The sequence below is a fragment of the Scyliorhinus canicula genome, chromosome 18 (assembly GCF_902713615.1).
Source record: "Scyliorhinus canicula chromosome 18, sScyCan1.1, whole genome shotgun sequence".
NCBI lineage: Eukaryota > Metazoa > Chordata > Chondrichthyes > Carcharhiniformes > Scyliorhinidae > Scyliorhinus > Scyliorhinus canicula.
This window is the reverse complement of record NC_052163.1, coordinates 25,508,530-25,532,661: the sequence shown is the minus strand read 5'-3', so window position 1 is coordinate 25,532,661 and position 24,132 is coordinate 25,508,530. Positions and strand designations below refer to the sequence as shown.

Genomic DNA, 24,132 nt, shown 5'->3' with positions numbered 1-24,132 from the left:
TGAGGTGCTCTTTCCGGGAGCCGGTGCGTACTCGATGGGCCGAGTGGCCTCCTTCTGCACTGTAAATTCTATGATTCTATGACATGCCGAATGCCGAGATAAAAGCAAGTAGTTGTTGTTGTGTTGAGTTTTGCAGACTTTCAGCTCTGACCAAGAGCTGAAACTTCATTTACCTCGTTCAGAGAAGGAGTGCTGCTGACAAAATAAATTAACGTGAATGTTTCTGCACAGCAAACCAGTAACTACTCTGAGAGAGAACAACAGAAAACACTCAACACAGTTGAAGGAGAATAAGTTTAAACTGAGGTCTTTGAGGATGCTATTTGTATTTGTGCTTGACCACGGCATCTCCAAAACACACGATTATTTCATACCTATGACTTTCATTCTAACTTACTAACAATTACGTATAAGTGTACTTACACCAGCTCCAATAGTTTTGTCACAAATTTTGTTCAGGGAACTTTATTTTTTGTACATTTCATTGTGGTCAAAGTTTTTTGAACATTAATATGCCCATCTCAAATATGAAGATTATTTTGAGAACAAGCATTTAGAAGAAAGGGTGTTACAATTTAAAAACAAAAGGTCTTTCACTCTTTTGAGACATGTCCAGTCCACTATCAACACACACCGCACAGCAACTTGGAAACAAAGTCCAAACTTGTGCAAAGCCTCCGACACTGCAGAAGATAAAAACCATTGGTTACGCTGTGCTGGTGCTCATTATCACAGGGACTAATTATCAATTCATTATCTGTGCATTCCCACACTGGAAGACCCTCTTTAATCCGACCTGTTGTGGTACAAATTGCCTCTTTTCTCACCCCTTCCCCCACCCACCCCCCTCCCCTCCAACACAGCAGGCTTATTTTGCGAGTCAGCAAAGTGATTGGTGTATGCAATGTATCAAGCTCACTGATTCAATGAAGGCAGTACAATTTGTACCAAACGGCCAATCACATTAAAGCTGAACAAATGATTTGGTTTCCCAGTCGGGGACTTTGTCAAAAGAAATAGTTGGGGGGGGGGAGCAAAACCTCAGTAAGTATTAGATCACAGAATCGAATGACTAATGACTTATTTTATTGTCAAGAAATGCAACCTTGTTCGGGATTCTAAAACAGCCTCCAACCAATAATGGTTTACAATCCTTGAGATGATTTGGAAATTGTTTTGAATCATGAAATTCTGAAGCATCAGCTTAACAACCACCAAGGTAATTTTTTGAGGATCTCATTGGTATTCATTACATGTGGTCATAACTACCTTATTAAAAGATTTGGGACTAACTATTGTTTTGCAGATAATTTTCATATTGTGCTACTTCCAACTCGTAGCTAGATAGTCTAATTTCATGTGACTCCGACCTCTTGCTTTGTTAGCGCGTTGCTAAGCTTGAGTGCAGCGTGGTTGCTGAGATAGAGCTAGCACATGGTAATGCTGTATTTCTAACCTGAGATCACCATTAGCGAGGATGCACTTCTGGATTTCCTCCCTTAGTTTCAGTTGGCTTGAGTTTCTACGTAGAGGGAATTTTGCAACCACTGTAAGGAGGGGCAGCTGATTGGGAGGAATCCCTTTTGACAATGTACTTAACTACGGGCAATTCAAACAACGATTATCCGTGGAAATATCCAACTGCTGGAAAGTCCCAATCTGCCAGGCAACAGAACTATTGTGGGCAGAGTCGAGTCGAATGCTGCCCTGAAAACATGGCTAAACTGGAGCAAACAAAATAAATCAATATCAGGTTTTTTTTAGGGTCCATTTGAACACAAGACCAGTGGCTCCCAAGCTGTGGTCCATGGACCACTGGTGGTCTGTAAAAGTACTGTGGCCCATGGGGGAAATAATAATACAATTATGAGTACCTCGTATGTATCATAATCGATTATTGCATTATTGTTTGCAATGCAATTTGCTTCACCGACATCCTTATGTAATATAATCAGCAATGTATTTGTGAGTGTGCATCGTAATCTATTAGAAATAGCTGCATTTTTAATACCCGTTGGTATATATGTTTGACTCCCGTCAGCTGTGTAAAAATAATGTTTAAAATGGCTTGAGCACATTGTGGTCTGCAAAAGCTTTTGATGACGGTCTATGGTCCACATAAAGGAAAAGGTTAGGAAGCGCTGTACTAGTCTAATTTCAGGAAAGGACAGGTTGTCATACGAGTGAAGGTTGGTGAAGTTAGGTTTGTATCCACAAAAGTTTACAAGAGTAAGAGGCGACTTGATGGAAACCGTTAAGATTCTGACGCGTCTTGACAAGGTGGATGTGCAGAGAATGTTTCCTCTTGTCGGAGAATCTAGAACTAGGAATCCCAATTTGAAGGGGTCGCTCATTGAAGATAGATGAGGAGAATCTTTTCACTCAGAGGGTCGTGAGTGTCTGGAACTCTTTTTTGCAGTAGAAGCAGAGTCTTTGAATATCTTTAAGGCAGAATTAGATAGATTCTTGGTTGACAAGGGGGTGAAAGGTTACCGAGCGTAGGCAGGAATGTGGGGTTGGCGTTACAATCTGACCAGCCATGATCTTATTAAATGGCGGAACAGGCCCGAGGGGCTGAGTGGCCCACTCCTAATTTGTATGTTCATATGTAAAATTGTGAGTATCAATGGCAAAGCTTGTGATTTGCTCTCGTTGCATAAGAATGAGTTGGGAATCTTGAGAAAAGTTTTTAAATGGTGCAGAATGGTATAAAGATTTAAAATAAAGTTTCAGTTCATCCCCTTCCCTCAAAGTAAATTAAATTGAATTGAATCACCACAGTACAGAAGGAGACCAATTGGCCCATCGAGCCAACACTGACCCTCTGAAAGAGCAACCCTACCTTGGCCCACAACCCCGCCTAAAGTGCACATCCCTGGACACTAAGGGGTAATTTTAACATGGCCAATCCATCTAACCTGCACATCGTTGGACTGTGGGAGGAAACCGGCGCACCCGGAGGAAACCCACGCAGGCACGGGGAGGACATGCAAACTCCACACAGACAGTCACCCAAGGCCGGAATTGAGCCCAGGTTCCTGGTGCTGTGAGGCAGCAGTGCTAACCACTGTGCCGCTCCTGATTCAGAGCTAACAAGATACATCAAGCTGTACTGATTAGTGCAAAATTAGGAAATAACTTCCAACATGTCAGACATTGTATCTGCATTTCAGTCCACATCAGACATGGGAGATGAAAATGTTATCATTCTCCAATGGTGCTTAAGGATGGTAAAGACATGAATCTTTAATCCACGCAAGCACAAAACCCACTCATACACATTTGTCTAAAAATGCCTTTTATGTGAAAGCATGAAAATTGTGCAAACTGGGCAAACCTTTTGAGGTGGGATCATAGAACAAACATTGACCATACAGTGCAGAAGGAGGTCATTCAGCCCATCGAGTCCGCACCGACCCACTTGAGCTCTCACTTCCACCCTATCCCCGTAACCCAATAACCCCTCCTAACCTTTTTAGACACTAAGGGCGATTTATCATGGCCAATCCACCTAACCTGCACGTCTTTGGACTGTGGGAGGACTGTGGAGCACCCGGAGGAAACCCACGCAGGCACGGGGAGAACGTGCAGACTCCGCACAGACAGTGACCCAGCGGGGAATCGAACCTGGGACCCTGGTGCTGTGAAGCCACAGTGCTAGCCACTTGTGCTACCGTACTGCCCCTGATCATGAGATGTTGGGCGTATGCAGCTTTTTTGGTTTGTTCAGGATTCTGTCGCCCTTGGGCCCAGTAATTTATGTCTGTCCCCGTCCGTGGGGTTGTCACAGAAAGAAGCGAGTGGCAAGCTGATCCAATCTGCCAGTTATGCTCCCAGATGTGGTTGGATCTGATCCCAACAGATACTGGGCACATTTTGCATTTCAATGGATAGTTCTCCTCTAGCAGTGGATCACAGGGGTGACCAATTGAATCAATCGTATGGCTAACAGAAATAACCAGTTGCTCAGAGCATTAAAAATCTTGCTGGAGCCAGCTCAAAATATGCTGCCCCCTGATCTCACTACGCGTGGTAGGGCCAGAGCCCACGGAATGGGTAAAAATTCTACCCTGTCCCAAATCTAGCTGTTGGTTGAAAGCCGTCACAGCACATTCCAGGCCTTGTAGTTTCTTTTTAAAATCTTGTGGTTCATGTTTTGGGAATGAATTTGGCTTGTTGCCACCCAGGAATTAAATATCATCGTTCTAAAAGCCGTAGCTTTAACGCATGTATTCTGTAGGTCAAACCTCTCCAGAAGGCCATGTTCAGGTCCTTCCCTGGCATGCGAGATGTGGAAACCCATACCCATGCTTTAGTGCTTCACGTTTGACATGTGAGGTACACAAGTACCATCGGGCTTTTGGCACTTGCTCATTGTTATTTGTACCCTCTTGCGTGGCCTCAAATCTGAATTGTGAAACAATGTATGAAAGGGAGTGCCTGTGAACTTTTATCAATCCTGTTACCTGAAGTGAGTTCTGGTGCAGTCACGCTGAGAATGAATGTAGAAGTGCTCGATATGACTAATTGAAAAACCTTATCAGAATGGCATGGCCATCCTTAACCAACTGTGTAAGTAGCGTGTTTCTGCGTAGCACTTTACTATCTTCCCAAAGGAAAGCCTGTCAGGATGAGCAAGCAGCTAGCTACAATAGTCTCTTTTTTTTTTGTTGTATTTCAGTAGTAATTTGTATTGGAGACACAAAGAAGCCTGACCTGGAATATTCTCCTCAACCTGCTAATGGAGCGAACTCCTCGGAGACCTGCTCCAGAAAGTTGTATGATCGAGCAGCCTCTGAACTTTGGCCCTGGCTAGGGGAGATAAGAATGGGGAATCTGCCTTTGTGAATTCTAGTGGCATAGACGTGGTGAAAACCTCATAATTAAAATTTAATTGATTGCATTCAGTCTGATGTTTCTGAGCCCCAGATTATGTGGGGGAGCTTGAACCCGTCTGCCCTCAGCAGAAGTAAAACTCCCTTCAAAGCAAAAGGCTTTCTTTCAACAACAAAAATCTCTCAGTGAAGACAAAGGGTTCACTCTTGCGGCTTCTGAATTTGGGCAGATGAGATGTTATTTTCAGGTCAGTTTTCAAATGAGCATAACCAGTGATATATAACCAGCGATATAATATACGCGCCTGTGGGGTTAATAGTGCTTAGTTGCCTGTTTCAAGTTTTTTTTAACAAGTAAATGCTTTAGGACCATTGTCATGTATTTGAACTGGCCAGATTTTGTGCCACGTGTTTGTACTCTCCAAAGATACAGTTTAATAGATGTTAGTTGAAGCACAAGGAACTTTTATATTGCTCTTTGACCACGACTCCTGTAGCATGTTTTGGATGTGAGCAACCACCACAGCAACATAGATATCTAGACTAGTAGCAAGGGAAATCCAGACCCCACCGGATGGTTCTTGGCTGTCACCTGTCTTATGGGAGATGCTGTTGCAGTGACAGGGATGTATTCTAGTTGCTATGACATTGACATTGTCATGCACACGGCATGTGTGTCTATTACCTCTATATTGACACAATCACAAAAACGTTACCCGAGTCTTGCTGTAAAAAGAGATGTGCTGGTAAAACTTTTCATTTTGCACTCGTCAGAACAGATTTGCAAGAATACCAAATTGCAAAGGGAGCAACAATTTATATTGCAAGTTAAAAGGATTGGTTGGCAAGTCAGCTTTGATTGGTCGAGACATGGCCATGGCAAATGCATTAGGGAACTGTCCTTCCCCCATGCTTTTATTACTTCAAAAAGGCTCAATGTCTGGACATATTCTTTTTGCTTGCAGAGTACAGGTCCCTGCATATGAATGTATGTAGCTTCGAGCAAGCGTATTTGATCTACGTTGCGAGCCCGTCTAATCATCTTTAATTGGTTGTTAGTATAATTTTAGCACACTTGTCATTGTTCAGCAAATGCTGCCCAATCATGGAATCACATCTAACATTAGACATTATGTTCTGAGTTTTGCAGGCAAGGGTTGATTGAGTATGATCTGCCTAAACAGTTCTAACGCTAAATGTGATTCCGCAATTGGGCAGCATTTGCTGAATAATGCCAAGTGTGCTCAAAATTACACTAACAACCAGTGTAAAGATTATCACTCGGGCCCGCAATGTAGCTCACTTACGCTTGCTACAAGCTACACACATTCATATGCAAGGACCCATCCTCTGTAGGCAAAAGGAATATGCCGAAACATTTCTTTTTTTTCCAAGAAACAAAAGCACGGAGGAACAGTAGTTCCCCAGTATGTTTGCCATGACAGCATCTCGACCAATCAGTGTCAGCTGGTCAACTCCTCAGCACCTCTTTTGCACATGTAGTATCAATTGTTGTCCTGGGGCAGCATGGTGGCACAGTGGCTAGCACTGCTGTCTCACGTCGCCGAGGTCCCAGGTTCGATCCCGGCTCTGGGTCGCTGTCCGTGTGGAGTTTGCACATTCTCCTCATGTTTGCATGGGTTTCGCCCCCAAAACCCAAAGTTGTGCAGGGTAGGTGGATTGGCCATGTTAAATTGCCCCTTAATTGGCAAAAATGAATTGGGTACCCTAAATTTTAAAAAAACTTGTCCCCTTTGAATTTTGGTATTCTTGGGCAGGATTCTTCGACCCCCCCCGCCGGGTGGGAGAATCGCCGGGGGTCGGCGTGAATCCCGCCCCCGCCGTCCTCCTAATTCTTGCGTCCCCAAAACATTGTGAGTCGCACCGCCCACCTCTGAGAATGGTGGGGCACGGCGCGACTCAATGAGCCCCGGGGCAGACCAAATTCTCCGGCCCGCAATGGGCCGAAGTCCCGCACGTTCTATGCAGGTCCCGCCGGCGTAAATTAGAGTAGGTCCCTTACCAGCAGGACCTGGCGCCGCGGGCGGACTCCGGGGTTCCTGGGGGGGTCGCGGGGGGATCTGGCCCAATGAGGTGCTCCCACGGTGGCCTGGCCCGCGGTCGGGGCCCACCAATCTGCGGGTGGCCCTGTGCCGTGGGGGCACTCAATTGTTCCACACTGGAGACCGTGGTCCTCCGCCATTCCCGGTGTGGAAGCGAATCCCTCTGCCCATGCGCGGGGATGACGCCACCATGCGCTGCCGCTCCTGCGCATGCGCTGACACGCCGGTTGGCGTGGCGCCAAGCCCCTTTCACGCCGACCGGCGGGACGCCAACCACTCCGGGGCGGGCCTAGCCCCTGAAGGGGCGGCCCGACGCCGGAGTGGTTCACGCCACTCCATTCTGCCGCCATCCCCCGCTTCGCCAGCTAGGGGATAATCCCGCCCCTTGTGTCTGTCCTGATGAGTGCAAGAGGAAAAGCTTTGACAGTATGTTTCTTTTTCCAGCAAGACTCAAGTTCTGACCTAATCTAAAAAAAAAAATATTTTATTACGGCATTTATGATTTGAACACTTTTTTAAACAGAAAGATCCAAACAAAGACAAAAACCCACAATAACATAGCCATCTCCCACCGCACCCCCCCCCCCCCACCCCCAAACAAAGATCTGCACTACTAAGCGACTAAAAGACGTTACTCCAGAAATTGGAGAACAAAGTGTCTTCCTCAGGCGGAAAACATCCCCTGAAAGGTCCAATATGGTTTGTGACGTGCTCTCACACATTCTGCTTCTGATTCAACAAGGTGTCCGTGCAACAGCCAGTTGCCTATTGAGAATGCAAATTGAGGGTTTAATGCTCATTTCAAATATTGAACAGCGATTGAACACAGCAAGCACCCGGCTCTGCATTCCTGAACACTTGATAACATTGCCCACTGGAGATTGACTATATCATTCACAGCACCGCGGCACATTCCAAATCTCCCATTGGAAAGATTCAAATCATTTCTACTTCCCAACATTTCATTACGAGAACACACTCAAGAATGTAATCACTTTCGATTAGGGTATTATGTAATAAGAAATATTTTATTATTGAGAGATAACGCCTGCCACGAGGTAATTGGTAAAAGAACCACAAGGGTGATTAGGACTTCAACTCATCAAGTTATTATGGTTGGAAATGCACTACCTGAAAAGAGTGTCAGAATCAGATTCAATAATATCTTTCAAAAGGAACTGGTTAAGTGCTTAAAGGTAAAAACCTGCAGGTAAATGGAGATGGAGCAATAGGGAGAGGGACTAATAGGACAGCAGTTAAAAAGAGATGGGGCAGGTACATTGGATGGGGTGGCTTCCCCCTGTGCTGTCTGATTCGAACAAATCCTCTTCACCGTCTTCGAAATTGCGACAAGAGTAAAGAGCGGGAGTGCAACATGGAAGAGCAATAGAAATAAAATTAACAAGCAGATACGGCATCGGTGAGCTTACTTCAAATAAAGTTGTCAAATGTTTACTTAGCACCAGAATTGGAAACAATAGACTGAATGAAAGACTGAACTGATTAAATAATCCATATGCGTGGTTGTGCTGTGGTGCTGCAGCTCACAGTTGAATGTTGCAGATACAGGAATGGATCATAATGCTGGAGTTCTGCTTGATTACCTTTGGGGATCTGGGAGCAGTTTTCTGCAGGAAATTAAATCAGTGGGGTCGAGTCATTCACCATCAGGCACGTTGCACGTGATCTGTGGGAGCGCAACGTTTGATAAGCCAACCGGCTTCTCTCATTCTGTGCTTTTTTTTTCATTTCTGTTCCTTATTGCTAATTAGCTTATGTAAGAGCACAATAACAAGCAATGCCAATGAATGTGTTTAAGAATATGTAACAGCCCTGTAGTTGCAGTGGGGGCACTGCGATCATGAACAGAAGTTCAAATTCCAACCTTGTCTGACAGTCTAACCCATAGGCTTGGGCGAGATTTTCCAGTCCCGCCTATACGGAGGCCGGAACTTCCCGTCCGAGGTCAACGGACCTTTCATTGGTGCGTCGATCTGTCTGCCCGGCCCGTGACGATTCAGGCGGTGGGCGGGTCTGGAAAATGTACCCCCCTGATTCGGTTGCTTTTACTAATTATTAGTTGGATTACTAATCTGAATGAAATGTCAGGGTGAAGTGCTGTATCTTGCCTGTCACTCTGTAAAAATGTGTGTCTCCTGCATAATATTCACAAGAGTGTAGTTACACTGGCTGCCAAGAAAGGTGCTGTGTCAGCTGAGGGAGATCGAACAGGGTGAAGGAAGGCCAGGGACCAAAAGCTGTGGTGGGGAAGGGGAAGCGAGGGAACAAATGTTCACACTGGCAAAGGAAGGAACGTGAGATGATTCTCCGATCATACTGATTTCAGTTTGCTTCATTTACTACTTGTCATCAACGTTTCAATTTAGATCAGTGTTCCTGTATCTTGGAAGCAGCAGGGTTTACATTTATAGGTAGGACCAGTGGGAGGTGTTATCTGAAAGATAATTACTCTGCTGGGAAAGATGAAGTCAGCACTTCCCTGATTTCTTACATCTGCTGGCGTCAAAGTAATTGGAAAGCAACGTGACAAACCAAGAGAGGGTATAGGAAGGGAGGTTTCACATAGCTCATTTAGGTTTGAGTGGGGTACGGGTGATATATGCCTCACAACATACTCCCCCTTTGCTGCAGAACATGTATAAAACCCCTTGGGTCATAAAGAATGTCACATCTCCCCACAGAACTCTATTTTGTAATTGAAGAGACAGGACAGTCAAATCCTATTTGACAAATTTTCTGTTTGACACCAAATATGTGTTCAGTTATCATGACCTAGCCCTTCCACTGGTACTGTAGGAGTCAGCGAGTAGCGGTTTGTTTGGATGTGACCTGACCCTTTTCTGAGTAAGTATTTTAATGCACTGCCTCTGCTTCATGATCTTTTTCATGTGGGGATTTTCAACCTCAAGCACTGCAGCCTTTTGTTTTGTTGCAAAAATAGCTCACGTTATGGTACTACACTCCGATGGATTGAAAAATCTACAGGAAATACAATTTGAATCAGTGCCTTTGTGGGTTAAAAACAGGGTGTCAAGAAAAATTAATAAGAACAAGTCTGTTAAGAATCGCAGGAAGTATTTTATGGTGGTATAAAACTGTAGCCTTACTTTGCTCTTTTTTTTTGTGCAATCAACCCTCTTGTCTCGGTGGTGTTTTGCAAACAATACACATAAATCAGGAGTGCTTCAATGGAGATCTGTCAGCAAAATGTGATTAAGCACATGTACTAAAAGCTAGGTGGACAGGAATCTTACACTTCAACATAGCCAGAAGGTAGAGGTGAATGGGTGTGAAGCTACAGCAACCAGGTTAGATTCTCCCGCAGTTACGGCAGGCAGTAAAGAAGGCAAATTATACACTGGCCTTCATAGCGAGAGGATTTGAGTATAGGAATAGGGATAATTTGCTATAGGACATTGGTGAGGCCACACCTTTGAGTACTCTATGCAATTTTAATGTCCTTGTCTGAGGAAGGAGGTTCATGCTGTGGAGGGAATGCAGTGAAGATTTACCAGGCTGATTCCTGGTATGGCGGCACTGTCATATGAGGGGTGCCTAAATCGGTTAGGAGTTTGGAGTTTAGAAGAGCGAGAGGATCTCATAGAAATTTATGAAATTCTAACCGGATTAGACAGGGTAAATTCAGAAAGAATGATCCCGATGGTGGGGGAGTCCAGAACTAGGGGTCATAGTTTGAGGATAAGGGGAAAACGTTTAGGAGGCCAAAACATTGTGTAATTTCAAGAAGGAATTAGATATACCTCTTGGAGCTAAAGGGATCAAGGGATTTGGGGGGAAGGTGGGATCAGGGTATTGAACTCTATGATTGGCCATGACCATAAGGAATGGGGTAGCAGGCTCGAAGGGCCGACTGGCCTCCTGCTTCTATTTACTATGTATATATATATTTACTCTCTCAAAAACCCTCATAATTTTCAACTCCTTTGTAAAATCTCCTCTGTCCAAAAAAAAAAATCGCAAATTCTATGTCCCTCATCCCTTGTTAACTTGAGCATTGCACTGCTGAAAAATGAAGTTGCCAGAATTATTTTCACCCCAATGAACATCTGAAGGGAGATACAATGGGATGTGGACCTCAAAATACTGCTGGAAGTGAAATACTAAGATGTCCCTTCTCCAGATCTCTATCGACCTCAACCCAACAGTCATATAATATCAAATGATCTCTAATAACACGGGTTCATTAGAAGTGACTCCAATCATGCATGATCTGTTCCTAAAAGATATTAAATACACAAACCATTGAGGAATAAGGTTACATGCAAGTTTCCATATTGGTTGGCAGTATGCAATTATGGTGATTTGACTAATGCTTGGGTAATTCATTTGTAGGTTCCATGAGAATGGAGGTTGCGAGTTACCTTTAACAATTCTAAAGTCTATGTTGCACAGCAAATAAGAAATTGTGTGAATATTTATTGTTTTGCAATATATGTCTCAATTGAATCTGGTCTGAGGCTTGTTGCTCTGAAAATATGCAGAGTTTTTGTAGGTTCCTGGAGAATACTTCACAGTTGCTGAAAATTCACTCCCAGAGTGTATCATGAATTCAGGGCCAGTCATTTTAATATTTGAAGTACTAATCGTGTTATTTTGCTCAATGAGCTTTAAAATTGCATAATAACGCGTGAGAAAGCAACACTGACAGTGATGTGAAACTTCAGGAAGTAGTCAAATTGTGAAGTTATGGAAACCTTGATTTTCATCCTTTCGTGGAAACTGAATTTGACAAGGACTATCTTATATGAATGAAATGTGGGATGATGGTAGTTTATCATAAAAATTAACATGGGGTTAAAATGAACTGACTTCCGCAGTGGGAGTGTTACAAAAAATAAGATTAAAATATCATTGGAGGGCTCCCATCATCAATATAAAGTCAAATGGTCTGGTTTAAATTTCAAACAATACTTAGCAGTTAACTGTCAGTCACCATCAACTGGTGCATTCTCCATGGTAATGTCAATACCAATCAGAGTCCACCTGTCAACCAATCGGCACTCTCTTCTCATACAGTATAAAGTTGTTGATTTCCCCTGACATTCGTATTCTTATGAATATCCTGATAAGTGCAAGATGAAAAGCTTCAACAAATATTGTTTCCGCAATGCTCAAGTTCTGAACTACGAAAGAACCATTGATATTCTTTTTTTTAAGAAGGGTTAGAATGGATGTTGGTTGTTTTCTTCCCCTTGCCTCAGCTTGTTAATATTCCAAATTTAACTCTTAGGAGTGAATCCTGATGGAACGGCCAAGAGAGCCAGCTGAATGAAGTTACTAAATTGCACTTTATGAAAAAGCCTAAGCAACATCAGTCATGGATTAGTCTTGGGTGCACTCCTGAACCTAGCTTTCCATTTGTGTATTAGTTCAGCTTCTTCTCTCAGTTGGCAGCCTCCCATCTGTGGGTTAAAGGGCAGGGATTCAAGCAGTGGGTTTGACCAGATACCCTTGGGTGGTGCTTCACTGCAGTAGTGACAAAGTGCCGCATTGTTGAAGATGATGTTATTTGAAGAAACAGGCCCTGTCAACTACCTCAGGCAGACTGAAAGATGCCATGCAGTATTTGAAGAAAGAAGAGGGAATACTTGAAGTACTAATCATGTGCTGGTGCTGTGGCCCGATTATTTGGTCATCCACTCACTCCTTTGCTTTCTGTGGCCTTGCTCTGTACAAATTGGCTGCCGTGCTTGCCTGCACCTCAAGATTAATTAAACCCAAAAGTGATTCACTGATGATTTTAAAGTGTTCTGGCCTCTTACAGACATGGCCAGGAGTTTTATAAATGCAAACATGTTCTTCAACTGGTTTATCCAATTACTCCAATTCAGCACTCATTGAGCATAATTCTCAACGTCACTGCCTGGGCAGTGATTTGGCAGAGCCGATCATTCAGCCATCATACAACTGGAATGATTTTCATCTGATTACATTAAGTGGACTGGGTTGCCCGAGGGGCAGACGATCCACACTGCCAGGCCATCGCCCAGGGGGCAAAGTCGAAACGCAGCCTTTCGTTTAAGCAACATTATGTGAAGAAGCAATCAACAGTATAAGTGGAGAGGTTTGATTATTTTTGCCACCCAAGCTTTTAAAAGAAATCCTAGTAGTGGGATTTGTTAAACATGCAGACTGTATGAATGTGTACAGGCAAAACATGCGCAGGCTATTAGGCAGAGCTTTGGCATCTGTTATGAGCAGCTATGGTCAAAACAAAAATTAACATTGGCCTGGTAACAATGCAGCTTTTAAAATTCAATTTCACATACCACTACGTTTTAAATTTCGATGCTGTGTCGGAGCCTCAAACAAGATCCTGACTAGGTGCCATTATCATTTCTCACCCCGCAGCGTCGTACGATATCACGGGTTAGTTTATTTACATTCCACACCAGCAAACGCTGACTCCTCCATGGCGACTGGCATGAATAAAGGTGGAACTGGAAAAGATAATAAATCATACATTTCTACGGAGCATCCGGAGGAACACAATCTGGACTACGTCCCAAAACAGTCAAATGTTTCGAGGTTGAGCTGAGCTCCACAAACCAGCCGTGCTGCTCTGTTAATTTTTGTGACACCTTTCTGACCACTGGTTGTACGGCTTCTGAGTAATCCGTTCCAGATCCTTTCCGTTCTGCTTTTTCTCTCCCTTTCCCATGGGCAGCAGCAAGTGGCTGGAGAGGGAAGACCCCCTCCCTGGCCTCGGGTCAGCTGGCTGGAGCTCACTTTCACGTGACTATTTTGTGACTATTATTATTGACCAATGTGTAGTCAGGAAATGCGAGAGAACATTTTGCACATGGTCAGCCATATTAAGGGCAATGTCTGTCAACAGTACCCACTCCTTTGTATAAAGTTCCCAGTGTGTACATGAATATCAGACTTAATTCAGACAGAGCCTTGGGGAATCACATGAATCAACTCCTTGGTAACAGCACACATTCTGTTCCCTTTTTAAAAAAAAAAACCATCTTTACTCCCCATTGTTTTATTAGCTTGCCTCCAGGTGGGATCTGGGCCTGGAAAGGAACTTGACACATGTTTCCAGTGCAGAAGATTTGTTAAAGTGTTTCTCATTGTGCTCCACCGTCTGGATAGGTGTCTTCAATTTTAGAATTTCTATAAGTTTCAATTAATGCCTGGACCTATCATTTGTTCTGCATATTAAATGCATGCTTTAAGCAGTCGTCGTTACCTGATAATAATCTGCCTTCTGCTTAGTAGGTAGCAGCCACCTACTTACAAACCATTTACAGAAAGGTTCAAGCTTACAACAGCCCTAAATCGCTCATTAAAGGAGATCTTTTGGGTACAGATACAGGCTAAGCACATTCACATGCAGTAACTCATGATTTAACAGTTGTGCAGTAATGAAGTCTCCTTAATGATCTCAAGTCCAACAGACAGCATCTCCTTTCATTGTGTAAACATTTTATGTACATTTTTCTCACCAGTGAGGTTTTACTAGCCAGCTTGACATGGAGTGAAACATCTAGATATCTGTGTGCAGCAGATGTAAGTAAGATTATCCACTACAGATGGAGTATTGAGACAGTAATAAAAATGGAAGCCGTGGTCAGAATTTAATGCTCTCGTAGAAGTTTGGTGGTGGGGGGGGGGGGGGGCATTTATTTGTGCAGGAGAATGAACACCTTCCTGCCTCTGCCCCAATTAAGTCCATGCAGGGAAGGACCATGGATGGCCTACAGGTCCCAATCAATGCCCACTTAATGGCCTCGTTGCACCAACACTGGTATTCACACATGGCAGGCGGGGGACTGGCCATGCGGGAAGTTTGGAAAGAAATCCGTTGGACAGCTATCCAGCCCCTCTAGGAACAGCGCTAAACTGGCTGGAAGAGGTATTGCAACGCCGTACCTGAGCTAAAGTCCCCGGACTGTACTTCAGTTGGGGGGGGGGGGGGGAAATGTCCCATGAGATCGACAGTAGGGCTAAAGACTTTTTCTGTTTGGCACCAAGATCCAAACCGTGTCTGCGAGGCAAAAATTGAGGCTCAGTGGGGAAAAGGCCTTTCAGTGGCCATTAGGTGGGGCATTGTCGGGCTTCTGGTCTGAGACCCTGCCCGCCTCACCGTAAACATCCCGGTCAAGGAAGGCAGGATCTCAGAATAAATCCTGTCCATTCAATTTGATGCTCCCTCTCTCCCGGGCTCAGAATCAACTGGAGGGGGACATGAGGAGTGTAACATTCTGGCCGAGGGTTTGGTGGTTTGTGAGCTGCTCCCGATGCTTTTACTTCATGTTCTCAACAAAGTCTCCCAATGTGTTCAGTGCCTTTCCAGAATGAACCATCTCCATTTTGGTCAGTCATAAGCCAGGGTGTCCCAAAGCCTGTGGGTATGTTTAACCTCTTCAGGGATGATTGGGCGGCCAGATATGGAAAGCACAGTGGTTACCACTATTGCTTCACAGCTCCAGGGTCCCAGGTTCGATTCCCGGTTTGGGTCATTGTCTGTGCGGATTCTGTACATTCTCCCCGTGTCTGCGTGAGTTTCCTCCGGGTGCTCCAGTTTCCTCCCACAGTCCAAAGATGTGCAGGTTAGGTGTGCTGACCATGCTATATTGTCCTTAGTGTCCAAAAAGGTTGGAAGGGTTACTAGGTTACCGGGATGGGGTGGAGGCGTGGGCTTAAGTGGGGTGATCTTACCAAGGGCTGGTGCAGACTCTATGGGCCGAATGGCTTCCTTCTGCACTGCACATTCTATGATTTCAGGATATCCGTAAATCTGCCATCCTCCTCGAGGTTTCCTGCCATGACTGAGTTGCAAGCATGGCAATTGCTTTGGGAGTCTGGAGTCAGGCTTCCAAACGAGATGCCCCGCCTAATGGAGCTGGTTTTGAGTGATTAGCGCCTCGATGTTGGGCATGTTGGTTTGGGAGGAGACACTGTTGGTCCGCCTTTCTTCCCACCAGATCTGGATCCCAGTGCACTGTAACATGAGCCATACAAGACCATCATGCCACACAGTCAGGTTCTCACATCTGGAAACTGAGGGGCTTCAAGACGAGGGGGTGATTCTCTGAGCCCTGTGCCGGGCCTGAGAATCGCTGCAATCGCGCCACGACGCCCCGATGGCGGCGCGCGATTCTCCGGGGCGCGGAGAATCGGGGCCATTTCCACCGGCGCAGCACGGCCGCGGGCCGCTGGAATCGGCGGGGCTGCTGATTCTCTGGCCCAGATGGGCCGAGCGGCCGCGCTGATACGACAGAGTCCCGCAAGCGTCGTTCACCCCTGGTTGCTGTTGGCAGGAACTCTGCCAACAGCAGAGGTGGCCTGTGGGGGAGTGCCTCCGATGGGGTCTGGCCCGTGATCGGGGCCCACCAATTGGCCGGCGGGCCGGCCTCTTTCCACCCCCCCCCCCCCCCCCCCCCCCCCCCGCCAGGGGGCCTACTTTCTGGCACGCGGCCCCTGAACACCGAGTCCATGTTGAGTCGGGGCTGGCACGCTAAAGAAGTCCCCCGCGCATGCGCAGGTTGGCACGGCGCCCATTTGGCACTGCGAAAGGAGGCTGGAGCGGCGTGAACCTCTCCAACGCCGTGCTGGCCCCCTGTGCGGGCCAGAATTGGTCGTACCAGGGCCCGGTTCGCATTTCACAACGGCGTGAACACTTGGGCTCCATAGCGGAGATTCGCCCCTGAGGAATTTTAGCTGGTTAATAGTAAATTTAACTTTCCTACACACTGGTTAGCTGTGGGTCTGTTCTCCGAGAGTATACTAAAAAGCTGCAAGAACTTGATTTGGTTCCAGTCGTTGGGTATACATTTATCTCGACTCCCCTTCCTTGATCCAATTCTGATTTCTAATAATTTGCCTTGGGTTTCCACCATTAATATCATCAGTCTGTTGCCTGATGCTGGCATCAGCTGAAGTGAATCAAGGGCACACAATCTCAAGCATTTGAATATCTGATTTCACTTGCTAGTGACATAGTGGCAACATCTCTATTTGATTGTTGGCACAGCTTTGCATTATGTAATCCAAAAGCATGAGGTGCGATGCCAAATGCTGAAAGTTAAGATCATTTGCAGTATACACTGTAGAAGCCATAAGCAAATGTGAATACATGAGCTGCCTCACGTTGCAGTCGCTCAGTAATCTGAAAGGTTTCCGGAACCTGCTGTGAACAAGGAGCATTCTCATTCTTGACTGGGTTGTCACTGTTTTTAAGTTTCCAAACAGGATCTGAAGAGGCAGAATTAGCGAAATAAGGACGCCATTTTAATTTCTGGACTCCCCCAGAAAATTGAAGTTTCCATAAAATACCAATTGCAGGGACAAAACCTTGCAGCAAACATTGCACTGGAAGCAGGAACTTTGCTACCAGCTATTTATGGAAGTAGAACTTCAGGATCATTCCCCCAGAATTGAGCATCTTCAAAAGGGCGATGATGCCACCGAAATGGAAAACAAAATTAAGGTTTGTTTCGGCCTATTGTCACTTGCATTAAAAGCGCTGGAATTTTGAAACCGTAAAAAGCTGAATCGCATTCAATTTACCGTATATATTTGAACACCTGACTGCATAAATCCACATTCGGGTCCACAGGCACCTTTTCCCCAAACCATTCCTGGCTGCTCCATATAAACACATGCAGATTTTCACTTATGGATAATGTTTTCCTGAGTGCAAAAAACAAGCTGATAACTGTTCCCGCTATTTTGTATGCCAGTGAACTATACCATCTAACTAGGTCAACGTACATCTCATAGGGGCAGCACGGTGGCGCAGTGTGTTTGCACTGCTGCCTCACGGCACCGAGGTCCCAGGTTCAATCCCGGCTCTGGGTCACTGTCCGTGTGGAGTTTGTACATTCTCCTCGTGTTTCTGTGGGTTTCACCCCCATAACCCAAAGATGTGCAGGGTAGGTGGATTGGCCACGCTAAATTGCCCCTTAATTGGAAAAAATGAATTGGGTACTCTAAAATTTAAAACAAACTTGCATCTCATTATTCATGGCATACCAAACATCCAGTATAAATGATATACATCTTGGGAGGGATTCTCCCATACCCTGCGGGGCCGGGGGTCCTGGCTGGACGGAGTGGTGTGAACCACTCTGGCGTCGGGCCGCCCCAAAGGTACAGAATCCTCCGCACCTTCCGGGGCTAAGCCAGCGCTGGAATGGTTTGCGCCCCGCCAGCCGGTGTGGAAGGCCTTTGGCGCTGCGCCAGCTGGGGCCGAAGGGACTCCGCCGGCCGGCGCGGGTCCGCACATGCGCGGGAGCGTCAGCGGCTGCTGACATCATCCCCGCGCATGCACTGGGGGGGTTCACCTACGCGTCGGCCATCATGGAGGCTGACACGCCCTGCGCGTAGGAAAAGAGTGCCCCCACGGCATAGGCCCACCTGCGGATTGGTGGGCCCCGATCTCGGGCCAGATCGCCCCGTGCCCCTCCCAGGACCCCGGAGTCCGCCAGCGCCGCCAGGTCCCGCTGGTAAGGGACCTAGTCCAATTTACGCCGACGGGTCCTGCATATTACGAGCGGGACTTCGGCCCACCCTGGGTCGGATAATCGCCAGGGGGGGGGCTGCTGCGAGTGGCCGCTGACCGCGTGGCGCAATTCCCGCCCCTGCCGAATCTCCGGCGCTGGAGAATTCGGCGGCCGGCTGGGGCAGGATTCACGCCGCCCCCCGGTGATTCACCGACCCGGCGGGCTGTCAAAGAATCCAGCCCCTTGTGTTTCTAATTATGCATCGTTTTTATAATACAGATATTTGAAATAAATAAGGGTTTATTCCACAGTACAATTTGTATATGGCTTCGAGAAGGGTCAAATGTTGTACAGTCAGCAATGCACCTAGGAGTTTAGAACCGTTTATCTTCAAAGACTGAAACTGGAAAGAATAGGCTATTCTTAAAGAAAATAACTTATTCCGATTAGATAGAACTTGGCAAAATTCAAAGGTTACATTGCGGTTTCTTATCCATTAAACTTTCCATTTTTTGTTATGCTAACCAGATTAAGTTTATTCTGCCGAGTTCTATTGGTGCTCATGCAGTTGAACAGAGGTCTCCTTCTCTCATGCATGAGCAATTTAGCACATTGGTGACACTTGCCTCTAAGGTCAGGAAAGGGCAACAGGCCTTAAGGTCAGGGTAAGAGCAGTCATGTGAGATTTTCCTAACAGAACCGATGCTGACAGTGCAATGTGAAGCCAGGATCATGACCTATTTCATTCAGAATCAAATTACAGGCTACTCAAGCACTAAATTAAATAAATAAAAGTTAAAATTATGGAGACAGTTTCCCTTTTGTTGTCCCGAGCTGGGATTTAATTAAGTAGTAAGTTGCCCTAAAGAGTTGTAGGTGATGTTCGATTAAAAGAAGATTAGAAAATTGAACCTCCAATCAAGGAGTTTGCTAGTTCCTTTGACAACACAAGTGAGAGTTTAACATAATGGAGAGCATTCTTATCCAACAATTCTGCGCAACATATTCCATCCTTTCCATGTCATTTAATTATGAACATCAATGTTCTTGTCATGTTCTCTGTATTGAAAATCTGCCACGTACAAAACTGACCAAAGGTGAGTTGATTCTGATTTGTTCAATATATATTTGGTGTATTTCTCAAACGTCTGAGTTACCACAAATATGACACTGTGGTAGTTCCATCTTGATGGGGCTGGCAGCCCAACTCACACTGACAGTTCCAAACCACCCTCGAGTTGTGGGAAATGCAACGCAGAGCCCTGCTACCCAACATCCAAATGCTAATTCAATCTTGCCACCAAACAGCAGCAAGTTAAGTTGCTGTCAGTTGGCATTGGGAAAATTAACAACTGAAAAACAAAATACTGGTAATGTTTTCAAACTGGTTTGGCACCTGATTTGCAATAGACAACATACTTCCAGTAATCTGACATCCGCTGCTTAACTTTGATCTGGGGGATTGCTTCTCGGCCTTTTGGCTAAGATGAGCGTGAGGTCAGGTGTCATGCCTGGATCTGGTATGTCTCCCTTGTGGGGACCATGAATTGGATTCAATTTGAATTGTCTTTTGGAGCAGGCAAGGAGCTGGATTAGGGGTTTGCCCCTGTCCACACTCAGAGCTCTGGCTTTGTAACTCTGATAAAATAATTTTAAAAACCTTTTGATCTGGGTTGCACTGTACATGCTGTGTCAGTCTAACTGGTGATCTTGAAGTACAACAATACCAATCACTAAAAGTCACACCACTGGTTAGCAAGGTCAAGTACCAGGATTTCCTTCTGGAGCGATAGAACTGAGCAGTAGGGATGTTTTGCTCAATATTTTATGGAATATTGGTTAGCCCATACGTACTGCCTGCAGTTCTGGTCGCCATACTGTAAAAAGGATGGGGATGGGTGTCACAGTGGTTAGCATTGCTGCCTCCATGGCACCAGGGACTCAGCTTCGATTCAGGCCTTGGGTGCCTGTGTGAAGTCTGCACGTTCTCCTCGTGTCTGAGTGGGTTTCCTCCGAGTGCTCTGGTTTCCTCCCACAGTCCAAAGATGTGCAGGTTAGGTGGATTGGAAATGATAAATTTCCCTTAGTGTCCAAAGATTAGGAGGGAGTTACAGGGTAGGGTGAGTGAGTGGCCTGAATAGAGTGCTCTTTCGGAGGGTTGGTGCAAACTCGATGGGTCGAATGGCCTCCTTCTGCACTGATGGGAATCTATGATCTATGAAAGTCATTAAGGAGGGTGCAGAGAAGATTTATAAGAATGATATCAGTAATGTGTGGAGCGGCACAGTGGTTAACACTGCTGCCTCGCAGCACCAGGGACCAGGATTCAATTCTGACTTTGGGTGACTGTGCGGAGTTTGCATGTTCTCCCCGTGTCTGTGTGCATTTCCTCCGGATGCTCCAGTTTCCTCCCACAGTCCAAAGATTTTTATTTTTTTTATTTTAGAGTACCCAATTCTAATTTTTCCAATTAAAGGGCAATTTAGCGTGGCCAATCCACCTACCCTGCACATCTTTGGGTTGTGGGGGCAAAACCCACGCAAACACGGGGAGAATGTGCAAACTCCACACAGACAGTGACCCAGAGCCGGGATCGAACCTGGAACCTTGGTGCCGTGAGGCAGCCACCGTGCTGCCCTCCCACAGTCCAAAGATGTGCAGATTACGTGGAGTGACCATGATAAAATTGTCCCTTAGTGTCCAAAAATGTGCACGTTGGGTTCCGGGGATAGGGTTGGGTGGATGGGGGCGCGGACCTAGGCAGTGTGCTCTTTCGGAGGGTAGGCGAACACCCAATGGATCGAATGGCTTCCATCTGCACAGTAGCAATTCTATGAATCTAACATATTAGAAAAGGATCACCCCCTTAATAATAAGGGGTCACTCATTTAGACAGAGATGAAGAGAAATGTTTCTCCCTCAGAAGGTTGAGAGTCCCTCAAAAGGCAGTGGAAGCTGAAACTTTGAATATTTTTAAGGGAGCACGAGTTAGATTCTTGACTAACAAAAAGGTAAAAGACTATCAGGGACAGGCAGGAGCGTGGGAATGAGGTTCTCTCTGCATGGAGGACCAGACTCGAGAGGCCAAGTGTCCTATTCCTGGTCCTAATTCACATATTCATGTGGATGTTTTATGAAGATCAGTCAGGGTCTCCTTTCCTTTGGAAAAAGAAGGCTGATGGGTCACCTAGTATGCAATTTAAAATTATGAAATGTTTTGAAAGAGTAGATACGGAGAGAATGTTTCCAGCTATGGGGAAATGCATAGCTAGGTACCATCCATACAAGAGACTGTAGTCATCAAGAAATCTAATAGGGAATTCAGAAGAAACTCCTTCACCAACGAGTGATGAAGCTGTGGAACTCACTATCACAGTGTGTGGTTGAAGCAAAGATTGAAGATGCAGTGATTGAGAAGCTAGATAAGCATATGAGAGAGCGGGGGATAGAACTGTCGACTTAGATGAGAAAAAAAGAGGATGCTCGAGTGGAGCATAATCTCTGGCATGGGTTGGCTGGGCCAAATGTTGTATATCCTGTGTTTTATGTAAAAGCGTTGTATTGCCACAAAATTAACACCGTTGTGTGCCAGCACAAAATGTGTGGCTAAGTATTTTTACAAATGAACTGGTTATCTGGGCCTGCTTCTGCAAGCATTAAATAGGAGCGCCTTTCGCTGCCACTGCTAACTGAATTGTTCCAACAACGGTTGTAACTTTAGTTTATTTATTTTAAATTCCAATTAAGGGGCAATTTAGCATAGCCAATCCACCTACCCTGCACATCTGTGGGTTGTGGGGGTGAGACCCACGCAGACGCCGGGAGAATGTGCAAACTCCACACGCACAGTGACCCCTGGGCCAGGATCGAACCTGGATCTTCGGCGGCGTGAGGCAGAAGTGCTAACCACTGCAGCACCGCGCCGGCCAAGTTTTAATAAAATCATGGGCGCGATTCTCCGCTGCCCACGACGGGTCGGAGAATAGCGGGAGGGCGTCCCCGGCATTTTTCCCGCTATTCTCCCACCCCACGGCCGCACCACGACACGAATCGCTGCTCGCCGTTTTTTACGGCGAACAGCGATTCTCCCCAGGCCGATGGGCTGAGTTCCCAGGCCTTTACGGCCGTTTTTACGGCAGCAAACACACCTGCTTGCTGCCGTCGTAAAAACGGCTGCAACATGCCCATTCTGGGCATCCAGGGCCCCGATTGGCACGGCAGTACCACGGCCGTGCCAAGGGGGGCATGGGCCCGCGATCGGTGCCCACCGATCGCGGGCAGTGCGTCCGTAATGGACGCACTCTTTCTCCCTCCGCCGCCCCACAGGATCAGTCCGTGGGGCAGCCGAGGGAGATGACAGCCCCACGCATGCGCGGGTTGGAGCCGTCCAATCCGTGCATGTGCGGCTGACGTCATCGTGCGCGTCAGCCGGCGTGACGCTTGGTGCGCGGACTTAGCGACGGTCACTAAGGCCGCAATGCCGTGGTTCACGGGGCCCCGCTGCTAGCCCCGCCCGGGGGGGAGAATCGGGTCCCGGGAGGGGGCGTGGAGGCTGCCGTGAAACACGGCCAGTTTCACGGCAGCCTTTACGACTCGCCGCATTTGCGGAGAATCGCGCCCCATAAATTTAGAGTACCTCATTCATTTTTTTCCAATCAAGGGGCAATTTTGCTTGGCCAATCCACTTACCGTGCACATCTTTGGATTGTGGGGGCGAAACCCACGCAGAAACAGGGAGAATTTGCAAACTCCACATGGACAGTGACCCAGAGCCGGGATCGAAGCTGGGACCTCTGCGCTTTGAGGCAGCAATGCTTTTTTAAAAAATAAAGAATACCCAATTAATTTTTTCCAATTAAGGGGTAATTTAGCGTGGCCGATCCACCTACCCTGCACATCTTTGGGTTGTGGGGGCGAAACCCACGCAAACACGGGGAGAATGTGCAAACTCCACACGGACTGTGATCCAGAGCCGGGATCGAACCTGGGATTTTGGCGCCGTGAGGCAGCGGTGCTAACCACTGTGGCACCGTGGCGCCCCACTTTAGCTTATGTGATTTACTTCGCAGCAAAGTATTCCGTGTACATTTTTGAAGTGGAAGAGGATGTGCTTTTTTCAGGGCTGCACGTAGAAGAGCTCAGGGACAAGGGTATTTTAAAATGTGGGCCTACGCATAGGCTTTTGTTCACAGTATTCCCAGCATTCGACAGTTTTTCCCACAACAGTAATAACTGGTGGGCCCGGGAGAAAAGCCCACAGACTCCAAACCAGGGGGGGAAAAAAGGCCTTTCCCTCTCCATTAGCCAATGATTGAGGTTTGCTTTACTGCTTCCTCACTCCCGTGTGATCACTGACATTTCCGATCTGTGCATTAACCTTGCTACGAAAATGCTCAGAAAGCAGATGCGAGTGAACAGGAGTTTTAACAAAATTACGAGCCAAATAGCAAACAGATGGAAAGTTGAAACGCAACATCAAAATAACAAGAGGTCACATTTCAGTTCCTTGACCTTACCTACCCAAATCTCGAAAAAGTAGATTTAAAAAAATTTTTTTTGGTGTGTTGGCTGCTATCCTGTGTGAGATGGATTCTGATTGAATCCAGATGAGATCAGGCAACCATAGTTTCACTGCAAAGCAGCAAATCTCAGGTTCTGCCAGCAACACTGAGGATCCTTCACAGGCGGTCTGTGTGAGGGAGCTGTTACAGAGGACGAGCAAACAGGTCAGGTTTG

The 24,132-nt window shown here is 46.2% G+C and overlaps 1 protein-coding gene across 2 annotated transcripts in view; it reads left to right on the top strand.

Annotated features, from left to right (window-relative positions):
• bahcc1b (BAH domain and coiled-coil containing 1b) overlaps positions 1-24,132 on the top strand; it is a 274,089-nt gene that overhangs the window by 177,924 nt on the left and 72,033 nt on the right. The gene's annotated exons all lie outside the window — the stretch shown is intronic.